The sequence below is a fragment of the Fundulus heteroclitus genome, chromosome 15 (genome assembly GCF_011125445.2).
Source record: "Fundulus heteroclitus isolate FHET01 chromosome 15, MU-UCD_Fhet_4.1, whole genome shotgun sequence".
NCBI classification, from domain to species: Eukaryota; Metazoa; Chordata; class Actinopteri; order Cyprinodontiformes; family Fundulidae; genus Fundulus; species Fundulus heteroclitus.
In genome coordinates this window covers 8,363,820-8,384,452 of record NC_046375.1, presented here as the reverse complement: position 1 = coordinate 8,384,452, position 20,633 = coordinate 8,363,820, and positions in this window count along the sequence as shown.

The following is a 20,633-nucleotide window of genomic DNA, read 5'->3' as shown; positions in this document are numbered from 1 at the left end:
AGGCAATTTCTCCCTGACTGCGCTGCGTCTGAAGGAAAAAAGGTCACAGACTCAGTAGTTATCAATGTCTTCAAAATGAAGCCAGGCAGAAATATGGAGTTCCCTGTGGTTGGCTCAGGAGAAGGTCCCCTTAACAGCGCTGTCCTCCTAAATTATTGTAAATTACTGCACTTGCATTGCATAAACTGAGATCTAAATTTGTCTAGAGTCGAAGCAAGTTTATTTATAAAAACTGGAAAAATATACATATAGATGTTTATCGTGAGTTACTTTTATTTTAAGCTCATTCAAGAAGAGGTTAGGTGATACGTATCCATGTACTTAAAGTGTTTTATTTGTAGACATTTGTTGATTTTACTCACTCGATTCACGTTTCATAGATTAACCGATGTTTGTTTCAGCTGAGGAAAACATGACATTTAAGATGAGAATATTACGTCACGCCAACATTTAATTGTATTATTTTTTTTAGAAAACGTTTCTAATACAGAAATGTGGGCTTAATGAAAAGCATGCCTGCTAGGACGTGTTTCACTATGGGACTCTTATATCAGCTTCAGCCAGCATCTTCACAAGGTCTCTTGCTTTTATCACAAGTTTACAAAGCCGTGACATCTTTATCTGGACTTTTACTAACTGCTTAAAAGGCGAAGAAATCCTATTCTACGTTAATGTTTATTTTTGATTGCAGCAATAAAAGAATGGTCCGAAAACAGACACTTCTCAAACTGCTCCGGTGTTTATCAAATAGAAATACTTTTGATCGCCTGATTTAATGTCAGTTTATGCATCGTTCTATGCCACGTATGTAAACAGGCCTTTATATATAAATAATCTGCCATTGCATCGCTCCCTGAAGACTTCTTACACGTAATAAGGTTGTGACAAATCTGTTGCGTCTGCAAAAGTAAATAATGTGGACGGGCAAAACAAAGGCTGTCACGGCCTAAAGGTGACAGATGGGCAGGTAAACACAGTGTGTAATCCAAACAGATGACAGTCTTAATCCTCTAAAGTGATCCCCTCCATCAGCATCTGCTCGGAGGAGGTGGAGGGCGGCGAGCTGGGGTCTCTGCAGTGCACCATCAGCACTGATGCTATTCGAGAGTTTTGGCAGATTGGCTACGTGATAAGATGCATGTCTCTGTGCGTCACACGGTCCCATGTTCGGTTACCTTCACCGGGTGCGCCTTGGATTATCAGCTGCAAATTTGTGCTGAAGCTGAAGCTTTGCCGCTTGCTTATTCTTTCCTGGAAAGCAGAAAACACATCTGATATGAGAGGAGATGTGACCTGTGAGCTGATCATGGTTTGCAGCTGACGCTTTTGATTTAGAGATTCCCAGGAAGTGCTAAGAGGCAAAAAAAAAAAAGAAGAAAAAAAAACTAAAGGTTAGTTGTGCAAAAAAAAGGAAAAAAAAGTGCTCTGGGCAGCTGATGACACTAATTTTGTTATCTGATGTTTAGCCGAGGTTATGCTAGTTTATTAAAAGGTTGTGTTGATGTTTCCCAATGAGAGATATTTCAAATTTAGGCTGGGCAGAGTTGAGCTGGAGTGTTCTCGAATGAGCTTAATTCACAGTTTAAGATTTGAGAAACCTTTATTTATTTATTTTTTTGTTTGTTAAAAAGGAAAACAGAAGAAGTGCAAAATGCTTTCTTCTATGTTCACGTCAGATTGAGACTAGTAAGTAAAGCACACGAAATGGTCAGACCTGACCTGATGCATTTTATCTCCATAAGGGATGCTTTCAAAGTTCTTCATCGTGCTTATTTAGGCCTTTCAAAGTGAACTATAGGCATATGTATGATTAAATATTGTCTATGGCGCTACAGAGTATTCATTTGTTGTGAAATATTAATTGTTTTCTGGTGCTATTTTTCCACCAAGGAGGAAAGACGCTTGCCTTCACAGCCCACGTGGGGTCGCCCTAGAGCCGCAGCATCAAGGCATTACGCCACGCCCACCAAATGCAACCCCCAGTGGTGTCCTTTTTACAGTTTTTGTTTCAATAATGTGTGCACAATTTAACAAGGAAGTGTGTTTAGAACACAAAAACACACGTGGCATATTGTTACAGATTACAGATTTATAATTGCCTAACTCGACATTACTGCTACAATTTATCAAGCGTTTTGATTCACTTTCAGCTCTGGCATAACCATCGGGTGGCTTTAAACTAGGAATCGCACCAGTTTAAAGAATTGTTCTCCTGGACAATCCACATCTGGTACAGCCTGAGGTTCACCAAGCATGGATCCAGGGATGTGACGTCACAGACAAACGCAAGCGTGTTCTTTAGGAACGCTGAACAAAGTCCGAGACCTCTCACACCCTAAAACACATTTCTGAGACTTGATCTATAACTAAAAAACAAAGACTAGCTGATGTGCAGATTACAGGAGCCACTTTGTCTCAGCTTTGAGCAGAAATGATCGCACTCTGTTTACCATCACTGCTGGCTGATGGGAGAACTTCCAATTCAATTCAATTCAATTCAATTTTATTTATATAGCGCCAATTCATGAAACATGTCATATCAAGGCACTTTCAGATTATACAGATTGGGTCAGATTATACAGATTGGTCAAAAATGTCATATATAAGGGAACCCAGTTGATTGCTTCAAAGTCCCGACAAGCAGCATTCACTCCTGGAGAAGCGTAGATCTACAGGGAGAGTCGTCTGCATTGTTGATGGCTTTGCAGCAATCCCTCATACCGAGCAAGCATGAAGTGACAGTGGAGAGGAAAACTCCCCATTAACGGGAAGGAAAAACCTCCAGCAGAACGGGGCGTGTTGTTTACTGGGCAGGGGCAGCTCTTGGTAGGTGCTTCCTAGAGGGGGCAGGTAAATACTCAGATCTATCATGACCACTCGTTTTTCCACGACAGGAGAAGTGGCTGCTACTCAGCGAGCAAAATTCACGAGGATTACTCTGACATGCATGACTCAAGCAAAAACACCGGTATAGGCATTATTCTGATGAAGGAATAGCATCATAACATAGTTTTAAACTAAAAAAAAGTTGATTTTGCATGATACAGGCCTTTTAAAACATCCGTCAGTTTCTCTAGTTAGAAGGTTTCATTTGGTTGCTTCTACTGTTTCTTGTTGTTTTTGATTTTTACAGTATGTGTGTTACTGGGGGGAGTGAGGTGTGTGTGTGTGTGTGTGGGGGGGGGGGGGGCAACATTTATACTAGGGCTGCCACTGATGGCTTTAAGGCCTGATTACCCTTTTTGTGAAGTACATCTTTGAAAACCGTGCATTGTTGTTTTAGCTCCTCCATTTTTCTACACATTTAGATATTTAGATGTCGAAGGGCTCAGGGATGTTTTGTTTGACCGTTGCACAGAGCTCCTCATTGTTTCCACTGGTGATCCAAATGAAGTGAGCATGCCAACAGGCAGCAATGAAATTAAAGATGTTATTTTCTGTTAACTGTGACATCATCCAGAGAAGACGGCTCACCCGCTACTACCATCTAATGTAGAACAGATTACTAGATCAATGTGTGCTTCTGTGCTTGTTTGTCTGTCTTGTTGTGTCTCTGTTCTGTCTTCTGTAACCCCAGTCGGTCGAGGCAGATGACCGTTCATACTGAGCCCGGTTCTGCCGGAGGTTTTTCCTTCCCGTTAATGGGTGGTTTTTCTTCCCACTGTCGCTTCATGCTTGCTCAGTATGAGGGATTGCAGCAAAGCCATGTACAATGCAGACGACTCTCCCTGTGGCTCTACGGTTCCCCAGGAGTGAATGCTGCTTGTCGGGACTTTGATGCAATCAACTGGTTTCCTTATATAGGACATTTTTGACCAATCTGTATAATCTGACCCAATCTGTATAATATGATTGAACTTGACTTTGTAAAGTGCCTTGAGATGACATGTTTCATGATTTGGCGCTATATAAATAAAATTGAATTGAAATTAATAAAAATAAATTAAAAAAACATACTCCCTTTTATCTAAGAACTTTCACTTTTGTTATCCATTGTAGAAGAGCAACATGAGCTTCTAATGCCAAACAACCCTTTGTGTTTTTGTAATGCAGTTGTCTCTCAGCAGGTAAAACATATCTATTTTGCTGAAAGTTATCAGTTCCTGCATGAGGACAGCTTATCACCATGTGGACTGGAGCATCCGATCCCATGCTTTCACTCCAAGCGGCACAACATTATTGTAATATCTGTTTTAAATGTCCTTACGTTTATAGCTTGCAACATTTTTTTTCTGACAAAACAAACCTAATGACTAACAAGTGCGCGTATCAGTGAGTCAGCGTGACTCACACCGAGGAACATGGGCCTATTGATCGCCCGCAGGGTGAGCAACAACAACAGGAGCAAGTTGCGTCATACTGTGAGGTCACAGGATCTTCACCACGATCATTTCCCAATCGGATCAGGTGATCCCGTGTCCAACATGGAGGGCTTTTGTTCTTAACTGTGGTGACTAAAAAAAACTGCTTTTAATATTTTCCAATCCAAAATAAACGTATTTCCAATGTATTTTCTCAAATGTGTTTTATTTTTTGCATTTTATTATTCTTTTTTTTTTCAACAAGTTTGTTGGCTTTTATTTATCAGTAGCAGGACAGGGAGTGTGGCTGAGAAGAAGGGGATGGGAATCGAACCCAGCCGAAGACTATAGCCTCAGGTTTCCATATGAAAAATATAAACTGTATTCTTATCATGTGTTTGCTTTATTTTTGGTTACATTTCTTTTCCACTTTCATAATTTTTATTGGAATACATTTGTTTGGTCTTATTACATATTAAACAGTCCACGCTCTTATCGTCATGGTCTGTTTTTAATACTTTAAAAGTGAATATTGTTTAAAAAGTGAATCCTTCCCAGCTCCATGACGCTGCACTACTCAAACGCACCACTAGGGGGAGGAAACGCACCGTCTCAGCTGCTGAAGCCCGTCTCAATCTGAAGTTGTACCATGTGGCATGAGTTGGGTTGCGCAGGTTTTGGTTGGACACAAAGAAGCAGCAGGAATGAGGTTAATTGTTTTTGGATCTGAGACATCAAATTCCTGAGATAAAATATCCCGAAAAGACTTGATCAAACAAAGAGCAGCTTTTTGGGCTTCACCTGCTGCTGCACAAACAGAACCGCACAGGCTTGAACACATCCCTCAGCAAGGAGCATCAGAAGCTGGGGTGGATCTCTTGTCCCAGCAGGACTCCTTGAGCAGCACATTAAAAGACAATAAGGAGCCCGGGGTGAGGTCACAGGCCGTGGAGCATTGTGGACGGCTGCAGACGCTGATGAATGTGAGCGTTGTTGGTTTTTAGGCCAGCTGAGCTCATATAGACACATATTTGGAGCTTTGTGCACTCAACACTGAGGAGCACTGAGTAACAGTCACATGATTAGCGCAGCAGAACACACTCTCTTACTGACTTGTCTTTTTCCTCGGTTATGTAAATCACGGTCAGCCTTTTCATGAGATAAAGGAAAATAAAACTTTTGCCTTAATTTAATCTTCTTATCTAACATACTTTATGAACAGATCTCACAATACTCGGTTAATCTGTCTATAAGTAGCACATTTATGTGGCAACCTTTCTTTTTAACTCTGCACCTGACCTTGAACGATATATTTTAATTGCTTATCAGCTGTTTTACTGATGGCTTTCCTTGTTTTGCTTAGTTCAGCTTAACCAAACTGTTACGCTGGGTTGTGTGTAGAGGAAGAGTAAGTTGATTTGAACATGAAGTGCTTTCTGCTAAAACCCCTAGTTCTGTTGCATCTATGCGGAACCTGTGAAACCAGATGTTTACATGCACCATATAAAAAGATATGTGACCTATTTTTTTGCTTTCTGACATTAAATCAGACACGTTTTTTTTGGTCAGGTATACTAAAAGCATGTCTGTTTGCAAAATGCCATTTTAATGATGGTAATAGTTAGACATGTCTTAAACTGTATATTTTGGCTATCCCTCTAAAAGCTTTTTACAACTGTTTGCTAGAGTTTTGGCCCATTCCTCCTGACAGAACTGATGTAGTTATGCCATCTTATTTTTTAGACTGCACATCTGTTCAGCTCTGCCAACTGAACTGAAAGCAGGGCTTTGTGGTGATCTGTCCAAGACGTCGACTTAAACCACTTTCCCACTAATTTGTCTGCGTAATTAGGGTCTTTGTTCAGTTGGGAGATCATTTATGTATTTATTTTTGTGAACTTCTCCAGTCCTTCCTGCAGCAACACTCCCACATAACATGGTGCTGCCACCACCGTACTTCATAGCTAGTGTGGTGTTTTCAGCCTTTTTACGCATGATGTAACAATGGTCATTGAGGTCAAACTGCAGTTTTAGTTACATCAGACCACAGGAAATGTCCCCCAAAAAATAGATATTTATCCCTGAGTGCATTCACAAACCTAAAGCTGGCATTTTCTGTTGCATTTGGAGTAATGGCTTCTTCCTCTCTGAGTGGCTTTTCCGTTCATGTGCAGGAGTTGTTTCACCATGATTTATGAGGCTATCTTTCCAGAATCAGTCACTTTCCTCATAAGGTATTTTGATTTTGTTCTGGGGTTAATATGCACATTTTACACCAGAACACAATCATCTCTGGGATACAGAACCCCCCTCCTTCCTCAAAGGAATGATAGCTGGGCATCCCCACGGTGTCTATAATTGTTTAAACGGGTAAACACGACACTGTCAACTATCTAGAAATCAATCAACCTTTATTCATGAAGAGTTTTACGCACCCTAATGTGTACAGGCCCATAAACAAATAAAAAAACATTAAAAATGACAGAAATAGCTACATTAAAACAAATAGATGAACAGAGAACTGTTAAAAACAGGACAAACATGAAGAAAAATACAATAAAACATTAATAATAAAACCAGGGTGCTCAACTGGAATTAAAGGCCAAGCTAATAAGATGAATCTTTAAAAAATGGCTTGCAATAATTCAAGGTATCGGGAGCCAAAACAGAAAAAGCTCTGTCTCATCAGGTCACAAGACGAGCCCTATAAGCAACAGGAGTTAAGAAATCCGACTTCTTCTGGGAACAGAGTTGTGTAAAAGCTTGGTTAGATAAGGAGTTGCCTGACCAACCTGGTTTTGCGCTATGCAAAAAAAAACAAAAGCAAAAACTAAAAATCAGCCCTAAAACATCCAGCTTTGAAACTGTAGATCAGACCCGTGGAGGTCTACAATAATCTTCTTCTTTTGAATTTCCAAACATCTCTGGCGAGGAAGCAAACAGCAGAAACATTGTGACTTCTAACTTTGAATAAAGTATTTAAATTGCCTCTAAAAATCTCTATTATTCCGACATTTAACAAACATACATATTTTTTTGTAATTTCAGCTGAGCTGAGACAGTGTGACTTAATGTCAGTGAGATAAAAATATATATGTCCTTCTATAAAGTGTATGTAAATATCTGGTTTCTACTGTAATGGAGCTTCTGGACACTCAGTATTGTTCAGTTCATTCATATAATCAGTTCAGAACAAAAGTCTTACAGCAAAGGTGGGCAACCAAAGAACCATTTATCTTATATTTACAGAGTTTGGCCTTTTCAATTGGGTTTTTTTATCCCATATTTGCTCCACAGTGTATTTTGAGTCTTTATTCAGCTCATATTTGCTCATGAACAGAGCATTTTCAGAGCAACATGGAGATGTGATGGGAGACACCAATTGTAGAAAACTGTAGAAAATAAAGGAAACTCTTAAAGAGAAGAGAAAATATTTCATGTTATTGAAAGATGTCTGTGAGAATGCAAGGATAGTATCAGAATGGGACTGTGGCTGACGTTATTTAGCTGACTTAAATGCAACTTCTTGGGCTTCCTTTGTGTTTACATGTTGGGTAAAAACCTGAAGGGACAATGCAGATACAGTTTATGTCTGGTCATGTGATGTCTGAGCAGGAAAACCACTTTTCTGCCCACACGGGTACTTTTATCCAGGATATGCCGCTTCCCTTCTGGCTTTGCGCTGTAATTTCAGGTTTGGCCCGTTACACATCTGAATAAAGTTGAGATTTGTGCTGTGCAAAACTGAGAAGAAAAGTTGTCACTTAACTAGTTTTTCAGCCACGGACTTATTTCTAAATCCTATTTCTGTTGATTTAGCTTGAAAATTAAATGGTTTCTTACTCTCTATCCCTACTGATGTACATAATCAGATTTTATTAGTAAGAAAATATTAGTAAATCTTTTATTTAGGTAGAAAACTGAACATTTTAGGGGTGGAAAAATCCACTTTTAGTGTGAAGACATGTTTTCAGAAACAGAAACGGATCTCTGATGATGTTTTTTTTTTTTTCTTAAATAAGTCCAGATGAAACCAAATAGTTTTTGATGCTAAAAAAGGGAACCAAGCAGGAACAAACTCATACAAAAAGCTGAAAACAAAACTAAATCTTCCAGTTATTTAAGTAAGCATAGCAAGAGCTGCTTTGCTGTTACATTTATTTATTAGGGTTTGTGTAGCAACCCTCTTCCAGCAATTGTTATGGTGCCAGTGTGAAAAAAACTCAGTGGATCATGATTCTTTGCGCTCATGTTTGCATCATTTAACTATTGTTTAATGATTTCAAAGAAAGACTCCCACAGGATTCAGTTTAGCTTCACAATGCTAAATGTTGCATGTATATCAAAGCCTCAACACTTTATTTTAAATCTTTTTTGAAAAAACAAAACAAAAACAAAAAACAATGTAATTCCTAATTTTGTACCAGTGTCACACTTTCACTGCTGCCATACAATAAAAAAGATTTGCACAATTAAAATTAGAGTAAAATGTAGAGAGAAGAAGAGGAGATAAGAAAGAAAATTATTTTATTTAAAGAGGGGAAGTAGAGAGGATATGATGTTAAAAGAAAAGCCCCTAAAAGGGAAATTTTTGCATTTTCTTCTAGTTTCAAGTCTCCACTTCCTTAATCTAAGGCATTTGAGTATTCTGTCGTGTCCTCCTGATCAAACTGACTTTCACAGTTTAAAAGCCAGCAAATAACAATGTTGTTCTTCGCTGACAGACTGGGACTGAAATCAGCATTACAGAAACAAACCCAAAGCTGCTTTCTAGTGTGACTTATAGGGAAGGAAGTTCAGGACGCATCACATGAGCAGAGAGAGGAGGGGGGGGGGGGGGGGGGGGGGGGACTTCAACATGCTGACATCTCGTTTTTTTTCTGGCCTTTGTCCAATGTCCCATTTTCCTGTAAAGAGCTTCTGTGGAGAGGCCGCGGTCAGTGAATCAGCTCTCGCAACTCAGCAAAGTGAACATTAAGTGCATGAAAACTGAGGCTTAGGCCCAGCGTTAAACTGCAATCCGGAAAGATCTTTAACCTCTAGGTTTTCTTTACATCTGTGCCATCTTTATGCTCGGAAAACAGATAAGATAAGAAGTTTATTATTTGTCACTGCACACTCGTCAGCGTAACAACAAAATCGCACTGGTTCCCGGACCGAGAGACAAAATTAACAAAGACTAAATATTTAATTACAGATAAGTAATAAATTAAATAATCAAATAAAAACAAGTATAAAGCAGTTCCTGAGAGTCTCAATCTATGTGGTAGGGACATTTTTAAACGCATAGTTTTATAAACAGCAATAAATAAGGGTAAAACAGCTACATGTGCATAAATAGATAAACAATAACATAAATGTGGCAACGACATCGGTATTAAAAGTAAAATGTAATTTAAATATGTATCCTCTTAATTTATTTTGCACTTAGGTATGTATGCTAGTGTGGGATAATGCTCTATATATGTGTGGTAGAGGGTAAATAGTCTAAAAACTGAAATAAAGAGCGCACATCGGATGTTTCTGTGTATAATAGCATGTCTAAAAGCTTTTATTCTCTTTTATGCTTATAGGTTACCAACAGGTCACGGCTTATTGCATCACTTTGCAGACTTTTTTTGGTCCCAAACGATGAGATAAATCTCTGGCTTTGTAAGCTTCTTTCATCCTCACCGTGCAGTTCTTTTATAATCACAGCCAAACACCGCTGTCTGCAGCTGGATACAACACTAAACAATGATCGTATGAGCAGCAAAAGCAACAGATATGCTCAAAAACCTGTCAGCACAGCCGAAATCACGAAGCCTTGTCACAAAGGGAAAAATTTAAACCAAACTGTCTCAAAACGTATCTCCTTTAGCCATCTGACCATCACTAAAACAGTCAAATACAGTCATATTCAATAAGTTATTACTGAAAAGTCAATTTATTCTAACCCTAACACATTACATATATTAATAAGACGCATGAATGTTTTTAAGCCTTTAGTTCTGTTAATTATGATGATATTCCACATACAATTGATGAAAACCTGATATTACATCTGACCAATAATGATACAAAAATGTGGGCTTTATATATAAAAAAAGTATGTTTAATACCCTCTTAATTTTATTATTTACTATTTTCAAAAGTTACCTTTAATCTGACAAATGAGTGGCATTTGGACCCATATTCAAATTTATTTGATGAGTCTAAACACTTATATGAACTTTATAGACTCATCCAATGGCATGAATGCCAGTGTGCCACTCACTTTAGAGGGACGGCCCCTGGCCTGCATCTCTGTCTGTTATGCTGACATATTAAGAGGCCGGATGGCCTGAAAAGTTATGAAATAAAAGACTGGACTGAAGGTCTTAGATTACCACACAACAATAAACAACTTGGATATAAATCCATGCACGGCCACTTGCCTGCTGCTAGTCGGTCCAGTCCGAATTCCTTTATATGCTTTTTTTTTCCCTCCAGCAAAAGCCTTGTGAAATCATAATTTTGTAAATAAATGACCAAATTTTCTTTTGCTGCAGCATTCTCTACTACTTTATCACTGTTGTTGTCTGACTCCTCTGCTTGCATCCCTATGTGTGAGCGACCTTCGCGCCTACGCATCTAAGCCGTCAAGAGATGTCTAATTTACAGGCCAACAATGACCCTAACGACTCCCCATTGCAAAGGGGCGGACCAGTTTCAGTTTAATTTGCATGTTATCTAAGCCAAAATGAGACCTTTTCAGGGCAATAATATAAAGCTTGGAACTCCACACTACTCCAGACATTTGAATTGAGAAAGCTTTCTGGATGGGAAGCGAAACGTGCTCAAACTTCGGAAAAAAGTCCATTTGTTTTGTTTTTTTTACTTTTTTGGTAATGATCATGACCTGGATGACTGACAATCTTCACCAGCATCTAAGCTGTCAGAGATGTGACTTTGATCGACAGGTATGACGAGCCAATCTGATTGGGTGAAGAGTGACTCAGAAAGCGCTGATTGGCCACGGCCGCAGAGAGCTGCATCTTTAAGTGACCAATTAAAGACCAGCATGAAGTTACGTGGTCACACAGATACAAACTGAAACTCTAAAATTAGGAGGCCTCCACAAAAACCATTTGATGAATTAAATGAGAGAACAGGTGTAATAATTGTCTTCTATTTCGTAATTTATGTTTACTTTCTACATTTTTGCTGCGATTTTGATTGGGGTGGCTCCACACCGCCCCCTATTGACAAACCGCTACGGCTCCTTTCAGCTGTAAGATGTTTGATGGGTTTCTTGTATCTACAGCTTGTCTCACCTCATGTTTAACATATTTGTTGAGTTCAGACTTCAGTTGCACAGTGAAATGTTTATGTTCACATCCAGCCTTACTTGCTCTTGTTCTTTAGATCTACTAAGTGAGCATATTTATTTTTCACAAGCTTAAAAACAATCCAAGCGTGCTTTACCTTCCAGTATTTTCCCTCAGATCGATGTGTTTGCTGAAGAACTGCTTTTCTTACAGGAGAACATGCCGTTAGAGCCGCATACCTTCTAACAGCTTGAAACCAGCAGCTGCTTTACCTGCAGGTTCACCCAGAACTCAAATATAAATATAAGAGCACCTGTAAAAACATGAGTTTCAGTGCTACCGAGTTGTTACAAAAATTAACACTACATAATGTTTAGATTATTCATGTTAACAGCATGTTTTAAATGCTTTTTACTAATTCAGAAAGAAAAATACCAGTCTGGCACAGTCCAAATGACAATATTCACTGTAGTTCTTCATGTTGCATGGGAATCAATTAACGTGAAGCTAGTTTTAACTGGTTGCAAATCTAAAGGCCTCTATGCTTTTGTTTCCCTGACAGTAAATTAAGTGTCTGTTTATGATACTCCGCTAATCATTGGAAACAGATCATAAACGCATGGAGACATGATATAACTCCTAATGTGAAGCATTTATTAATCTCTTATCACACATAGGACGCCACAGTGAAACAGTATTCAGCTACTGGAGATGTTATTTCTATTGTTTGGTTTTTAACTGCTGCTTATAAAAGGAAGATTACATTTTTAAAAAAGAAATCATCCTGAGGACCTGTTGAAACCCAAATTACCTTTGCATTGAGCAGATTTGTTTTCTGTCCATTCTCAGTATTGGGTAAAGATAAACTAAGTAAATACAAAAGGCAGTTTTCAAATGATGATTATATTCAATTAAGGAGGAAAGGTTATCCAAATCAAACTGGCACCATGTGAAAAGGCAATTACCCCACTTGGTAAATCACGAATTAGCTGTGATTAAACTGCAATTTTTAGACAGCTGAGCTGAATGTCACAAGCGAAACCAAGGCCTGATTACCATTATCGTCATCTTTATTTGTCATAAGTCAACTTTTCTACAGTCCGAAGAAATCCGTCCTCTGCATTTAACACCTCCCTTAGGGATCAGTGGGCTGCCATTGCACGGTACCCAGGGAACAATCTGGGGTTAAAGGTCTTGCTCAGGGATCAAGAATGGCAGTCTGTGAGAGTCAAAACGGGGAACTTGCAGCTTTCCCAGGACACAAGTGACCATTGCTCTGACTATTTGGCCAAGACTCACAAAATCTGAAAATTGTTGGACTCAAACCTGGAAGTACATGCTTGCCGGCTAAAAGGCTTTACCAAGTGAGCCAAACTTTCAGATTACTTCCTAAACTGCAGATATGATACACAATTTAAATGCAGACTCCCTTAGGGATGGAAGATCTCAAAAAGCAGCACATCATCAACAAAAAGAACAAAACTGTACAAAAAAAGTCATTGACATCTATCAGTCTGGCAAGACTGATAGATGTCAATGACTTTTCTACGGCTTTGGGAAGTCAGGGAACCATAGTGAGAGCCATAATCCCCAACATGCAACGGTGGTGAAACTTTCCAGGAGAGACTGGGCAACCAAAATCTCTCTAAGAGCTCATTAATCAGTCAACCAGGTCAAAAAAACACAACCCAGAACAACATCTAAAGCTTCTTTGGTGTTTTTAACACTCCTTTTATTTGTTGCTGTTTTGAACTTTCAAATCAGTTTATTCCTTACAAACAAATATATGAATATATGCAATGAAGTCACAATAAATTTACCAAAGCGTTCCCCATTTAACATGGTTTGTTTTTTATAACTCACCTGAGCATCATCAAAAAAAGTGCAATATGCTGATTGCAAAAAGTGTGCAGACCCTTAAATTAACACTTTTTTAGTCAGTTTCAGCAGTCCTGGGTCGATTTCTAGTGTATTTGGTTAACCTGGGGAAAAAAGCTGTTTTGAAGAGATGTTCCTGATCATTTGTATCCTCCAAAAGGCCAAAAGGAAGTAGTACAGTTGTAAAATAAGAGGAAATGTGAAAACTGGACATTTCCACCAAAAATGATTGGAAGAGTGAACAGGATTGAGTCAGGGAGGCGACCAAGAGCAACGTAAAGGAGCTGCAGGAATCTCTGGCAAACACTGGTTTTGTTCTATCTGACAACAATCTCTTGTATTCTTTGTATGTCTGGACAAAAGACTCAGGGCTCTCAGACAGAAGACTCTCCAGTAAAGGCAGTCATGGCTGGCTAAAATTTACCAAAACCTTTCACAGCAAATGTGATCTGGTCTAATGAAACCAAAATTTGAACTTCTGGAACTCATTATCACCAAAAAGAAACCCAAACCAACGGTGAAACACAAGGGTGGCAGCATCATGCTGTGGGATAACTTGTCCTTTGAACGTTTGGATTAAATTATGATTGATTTTAAAAGCCAGTCAGTTTTGATCCAAAACTTTGAGATGTCTGCTGGGCAGCAGCACAGTGTATCTAAGCAGACATGCAGTAAATAAAATAATGGCCTATCACATCTGTGCCAGAGCCCAGAACTCCCCTAAGGAGGGATCAATAGACGTCCTCACAATCTGGTATATTTGGAGAACCTTTGAAAGCTAGAGGGGGCAAATATTGCAAAGTCAAGATGTGTGACTCTTTCAACCTTCTGCCAAAAACTCATTGCTGAATTTGAATTTAAAAGTGTTATTTTTTTAGAAGTATTAATTTAACAGTGCCTTCTGTTTGGCAACCAGCTTGGTGAAGCTTTTTAGATTTTTTTTCCTACTTTTTTATTGAAGTTTTTGGTTTTCCAATTGAGGTTTAAAACCTTTCAAGCCCAGAAGGTTTCAGAAGCAGTTTCCGTCTGAAAATACACAACTGAAATAAATCAAGAATAGCGCCACAATTATCAGGTCCAAATGCAACCTTTTGGTACCGGTGTAAAGGTAAGTCATATTAGAATATTTTTCCCGTGCAACCACTATCACAACTGTCACTATGTCTGATTTATTCATGATTAAATATAATTTTTCCAACCCCACCTAAAGTTTCTTCTAAATAAACAGTAATAAACATTATGAAAGTCCTTTTGAAATAGGAGACACCTTTGTTTGTGTTTATTAACATCTGGAGTGAATCAGTTGAAGCATAATTGATCCACAGTGGTTTTAGTGAGCATCGTGACAGGCGGAGCTGTCATATTGGCCCAATTTAGCCAAATGTGTCAAAACTGTTTCAAATGTGGGTTTTTTTTTACCTCATAAAAGGGAATGTGGTCAAATAAAAGTGCTGATATCCATTGTAGGACTTCTTCTGCATATGAAAGTGCCTTTGGTCCCGATATTTACTAATTTTACCAACTGTGTCCGACGCATTTCTTAAAGCAAATTGTACAAAAATCACGGAGGTTATAAAAATGACCACCACTTTTATAACCTCTGTTACGTGGAATAGAGTCACCTGACAACGTCGTTGTTGCAAAGTTACGACTCTAGTTTCCGAGGATATCAGCCAAAAGGGGCGGAGCAAAAACATATCTCTGTCCTGAAGAATCTGCCATGTTTGACAGACCTTTAAATGGCATCTTCTGTGTTTAAAGCAGCAACATGTAAGTTTTGACCCAAGTGTTAGCTTAATTTTAGATATATTAAATGATTTTTCAGGTTAATATATGGCACTTGGTGCTCAGTGCAGGCTGCCCTCGCCTATGTAACTTGAGAGGTGCTGATCCGCCTCTGAATGGGTCATGTCACCTACAGCTCTGTTTACAGCAGTCTGAGCTCATCTTAAACACGAGAACTAGCCTTACATGCTTACTACTTTTCTCATCCTCGAGTCAAAGTTTGTCACGGCCATGGTTATTATTACAAAACACAGTAAATATAGTTCACAAACCTGCATGTCAGCTCTATTGAAGTTCCTGCAGCCTTTCATAAGCAAATGATCCTGCTCTGTCTTTCTCTTCCACGACTCCTAGAGCTCCCCCTCCCTCTCCCTCTCCCTCTCCCTCTGGGTTTCAGTGTTAGACTTTTGAGTATAATCTAGAGGGGTGAACTGGGTTTTGTCTTTACAAGTAACTCAATGGCTTCTCAATCTGCTGCTCTAGAGTTCCAAAAAACACGGAGAAAGTTTGATTTTCAGAGCAGCGTTGCTATTTGCCTTCAGCGTCGCTAAACCTGAAAGTGACAGGTGTAGTGCCCCCTAGTGGCTAAAAGGTACACCGTGCTGCTTTGAAGTGCTGTAAAATCATTGGCATTTGTAAAAAAAAAAATAAAAAAAAGCAATGTCAGCGATATTAAAGGTTCCTTAGTTGAGTGATTTACCATTTTTAAACACTTTAAAGGGGGGGGGGGGGGGGGGGGGGAATGGGCGTCGCCCTCTCAGCCGAATACTGGGCCGGTTGGGCTTTTAATAAATATATGTCACATTAAAGATGGAAAAATATTAGGAGTTATTTATCTTGTATCCGCTGAAGGGGAGAAGGAGCACGCTGAAATCCATTGGATGTTTTGTTACCATAACCAGTTTTTGTGGAAACCCTCGGGGAGAAAGGTTTGTGTGTCGGTCAGGGAGGGATGACCTGAGATTCTGTGGCCACTTTTGTTGTCTCCACAGATAAAGCTGAGGAACGGCAGCATGTGAGGTTGAAGAGGAAGTCACAAGAAAAAAAAAGCAAAAGCAGAGCCAACACTCACAGCTGAAGACTGCTGAGTCATGGTGACAAACCAGGGAGGACCGACTGCTCCAACCTGTTTTAGAGATCGTATCTGAACTCCTTCTTTTGAAAAGCATTTCACAGACATGTGTGGGTCTTTTACTGGTGATTAAACGTTTTATGATTCATTTTTATTAAACTGAACGCTCAGTGGATAAATGGGCAGTATAACATTTCTATATTTATTTATTGGGATATAAAGCAACAATGAAGGATTAATTCTTCCTCTCTTTAGTGTTTACATTTTAAAGACAAATGTGATTTTGTGTACATATCTTTATTTTTTCTCTAGATCGTAGAGCCTAGGTAAAGTCTTTAAAGGTTTGACCACATGCGGGTAACTTCAAATCTTCTGATGGGAAGAAGATTTGAAGTTGCGATACTACAAGGGATAGACGTGTTACAAAATGGATGGATGGATGGATGGTCTTCCTCAGCATTGTTTTACCGGTGTACTCACTCCGCCATCTCCAAACCATCTTCATCTTTACCTCCAGCTCTGCCTCCTGTCTCTTCCTTATTGCCTCTGCCTCTAAACCAGACAACATGGCATGCCTTGTTCACCTTTTCTTTCATTCACGCTGATACTCTATTATCCCAACCTGCTTGGAGACCTTTCTCCACCTCTTTTCCTCACACAATGTTGCTCTGGAACTCTTGAGCCCAGACACTTGAAAATCCTCCATCTTCTTTATTTCTGCTTCGTGTCACCTGGCTCCACTTGGGTCCATCGCGTTCACACACGTCTTGCTTCGAACTAACCTTCATTCCTCTTATTTCCAGGGAAAACCTCCATCTCAGTAGATTTCCCTCCACCTGTTCTCATCGCGGATAACAATGCATGTAAATTTGGCTAAAGTTTTCGCCAGATGCACTTCCCTTTGCATTTATCTAGGCTTCGGACCGGCACCAAACCGGACACGGGACACTGTCTGCAGTCGTGGCCAAAGATACTGTATTTGCCTACTGGTTTTGTATTTTTTTTAATCACACTCAAATGCTTAACTTCTGATATAAGACTAAATGAACCACCATAAATGGTGTATTGCAACTTTCTAAATGACAATATAATTTATTCAGAGAAAAAAACAACTTTGCCACATGTTAATAAGTAATTGCCCCCAGAACCCTATAACTAAGCCATCCAAGACAGCCACAACTTCCATCAAGTAAATGCAATAAGCAGTCTTTTTCATCACTGTGGAGGATTTTTGGTCCTCTTTTCTTTGCAGAATCGTTTAATTCAGACACATTTGAGGATTTTCAGGCATGAACGGCCATTTGAGATCATCACACAGCATCTCAATCATATTTAAGTCTGGACTTTGGCTAGAGTAGACAACACCAAAACCTTTGTTTTGTTTTATTTATTGATCTATTTACAGATTTATTGGAAAAGTGGACCTCAGATCATTGTCCTGCGGATTAACCCAAATGTGCTTCAGGTTAAGGTTACAAACTGGTGGCCTGACATCCTCCTGCAGTATTTTATTTTAGAGATTATGAATTATTGTTAAACGATCAATTACAGCAAACTATCCAGATCTTGAAGCTGATCCAGAGCATTACAATACCAACATCACGTTTGATATAATGTTAGTTTTCTGAAATGCTTCTGGATTTTACATCAGATGCAATGGGAACCACCACTTTAGTCCACAGAACATCTACCCAAGAGTGATGGAGATCATAAAGATGCTTGTTAGCCAAACGTGGAACAAACCTTTGTGTCCTTATAGATCAGCAGGGCTTGGCCAGAACTGTGCAGACCAATTTTGCTCAGTTTCTCTTTCTAATTGTCATATTATGAACAGTGACCATAACTTTGTCAAGAGACGTCTGCATTGCTTTAGATGTTGTTCCTTTCTTTTTATGGCCTCCTAGATGAGTTCTCCTTGCGCTCTTGGAGGAATTATGGTAGGCCAGTCCTCCTGGGAAACCTCGCCACTGTTCCCTGCTCTCAAAGAGTTAGAAATAGCTTTGTAACCCTTTCAGACGTGTTGCAAAAAGGCTTAATTGGAAGAAATCTATGAGAAGGCAAAAGCTTTTTTTACATACTGTTAGCTTGCTAAACTGAGTAAACACAAAAAAAAAAACAATTACACCTCATCACAGAGCAGTAAATCTGTGGCCTGTATGCAGATTGCTTATTAAGGGTGACGGTGACAGTGTGAGGCGTGGAGCTGTCAACACTGTGCCGGTGTGGAAATAATTATCACCCGGATGAACCCATTCAACTCTGTGGTCAAAGTCTGAGAGGCTGACGATTGAGGCTCGACCAGACGGTGAAACATTAACTCAGTGTCCCAAAGGCATGATCTGAATTCACCTTTTTTATTACATAACTGGAGTTTAGTGGGAGGAAACTCGGCTGTTTCTTCCTACTTCCGATACGGTTTTTAGTAACTCGTTAGGTGAATAATTTTTAAAGCTCCCTTTTAAAACAGTGAAACATACAAAAAAACACAGACACATACAATAGAGTATACATTCTGCTCTTTCCTTTCTATCTTCATATCTTCAGTCCATCAGACCTTTTTTGCAAGGGAGGGAAAAGAGTCCCGTATCTTCTTGCCAGCGTGATAAATTCCACATGACACCTCAGATTTTAATCTCTGAAAATCATCCCTGACATAACTATAATTTTACGTACAGGAAACACTTTTGAACGCTGGAGATAGGCACCAGCAACCCCGCGACCCCATGAGGGATAAAGCGGTTTGGAAAATGGATGGATGGATGGATGGAAACACTTTTGTCTTTGATTCGTAAGAGCTCTTCACACAGCAACTATAAGCAATTGCTAAACACTGCAAAAAAAAGAATCATGAAGGCTATTTCCCACAGAAATACAGTTCTGGTTGCCTTAGGGGACAAAGTTTGAACTTTTTGGCCACAATGACAAGAGCAATCAAGGCGAGGCTTTAAAACTCTTGAATTTTTTTTTCCCCAACTGTCAAGCATGATGCTGAGGGTCTGTTCCACTGCCAGCAGAACAGGTGATTTGCAAAAGGTTGGCAGAATAGCAAAGACAAAGCAATACTGCCAAATTCTTCAGCTCAAACAGACGTTTAGATGTTTGAAAGGAGGACACGCGTGGGTGTTCCTGCAGAACAATGATCCCAAACACACACAACGTAACCAACTGGTGATAGAACGGGCAAAACAAACTACCAGGATCTTCTGGGATGGACCCAAGCTCAACCCTGGCTTAAATGTGTGCGCCTGGTTATTGTTTTAACCATAACTGAATTTTTTAAAGTCACCTGTTAATAGGGGGCATGAGGGAGCCTCCCCCAGCAAAAATGCAGGAAAAAAATGTCGACAGTAAATATAAATTATGAAAGAAAGAGTAATTATTACATCTTTTCTAATAAAATATGTTTTCATTTGGATTTTTCAGCACTCCCATTGCATCTTGGGTTTAATTGGGCTGTTTTTTTTCTCCAGGCATACGTACATTTACATAGCGTGTGCAAATATGTTCTTAAACTTTCAGAGCGTCCATGTGACTTCACGCTGGTCTCTAATTGGTCACTTAAAGATTCTTTAGGAGCAGAGACCTGTGCCCGTGGCCAATAGGAGTTTTTTTTGTGTCATTCTTCAACCAATCAGATTAAATCATACGCAGCACGCCTGCCATTTAAACATATCAATGCAAACGGAAGAGTAACAAAACAAGACGGGAAAGAATGGCACATTGAAAGAAAATTCTGTTGTTTATTTATAAAGCAATTATTTCAGAAGACTTTTGCTGGATGAAAAAAAAGTGTCTAAAAAATCCAGCAGCAGGCCAGTGACCGGTGATGGATTTATTTTTAGGTAGAGTTTATTGTTGTGTTGTAAATCCTGACTCTAGAGAGCCTCATCAAAAAAATATATATATACCACCAGCCACCACTGTACTCAAAAAATGTATGGGTAAAAGGAATCATAAAAAATATGAGCCTTGCATTAAAGATAAAAAATATATATAAATGCTTGATGAATTATGATCTTTATGAATTAACGTCTTTTTTGTATTTGTTTTGAACTCTTATCGTAGAGACGCCAACATTGTTTTAGAGTTTATCTACTTCTTATATCTATACCATGAAATCTCTATCACCATGTCATCAAATCAGCCAAGAAATCTTTTTGTCACAAAAGATTTTTGAAGTATTTTCAGTAAAAGGAACATATCATGCAAAATCCACCTTTGTTAGCCCTTAAATATGTTCTGTTGGGTACTTGGAGTCTCTAGGAATGTAGAAAAGTTTAATTTAGTCTATCCATGTGCTGCATAGAC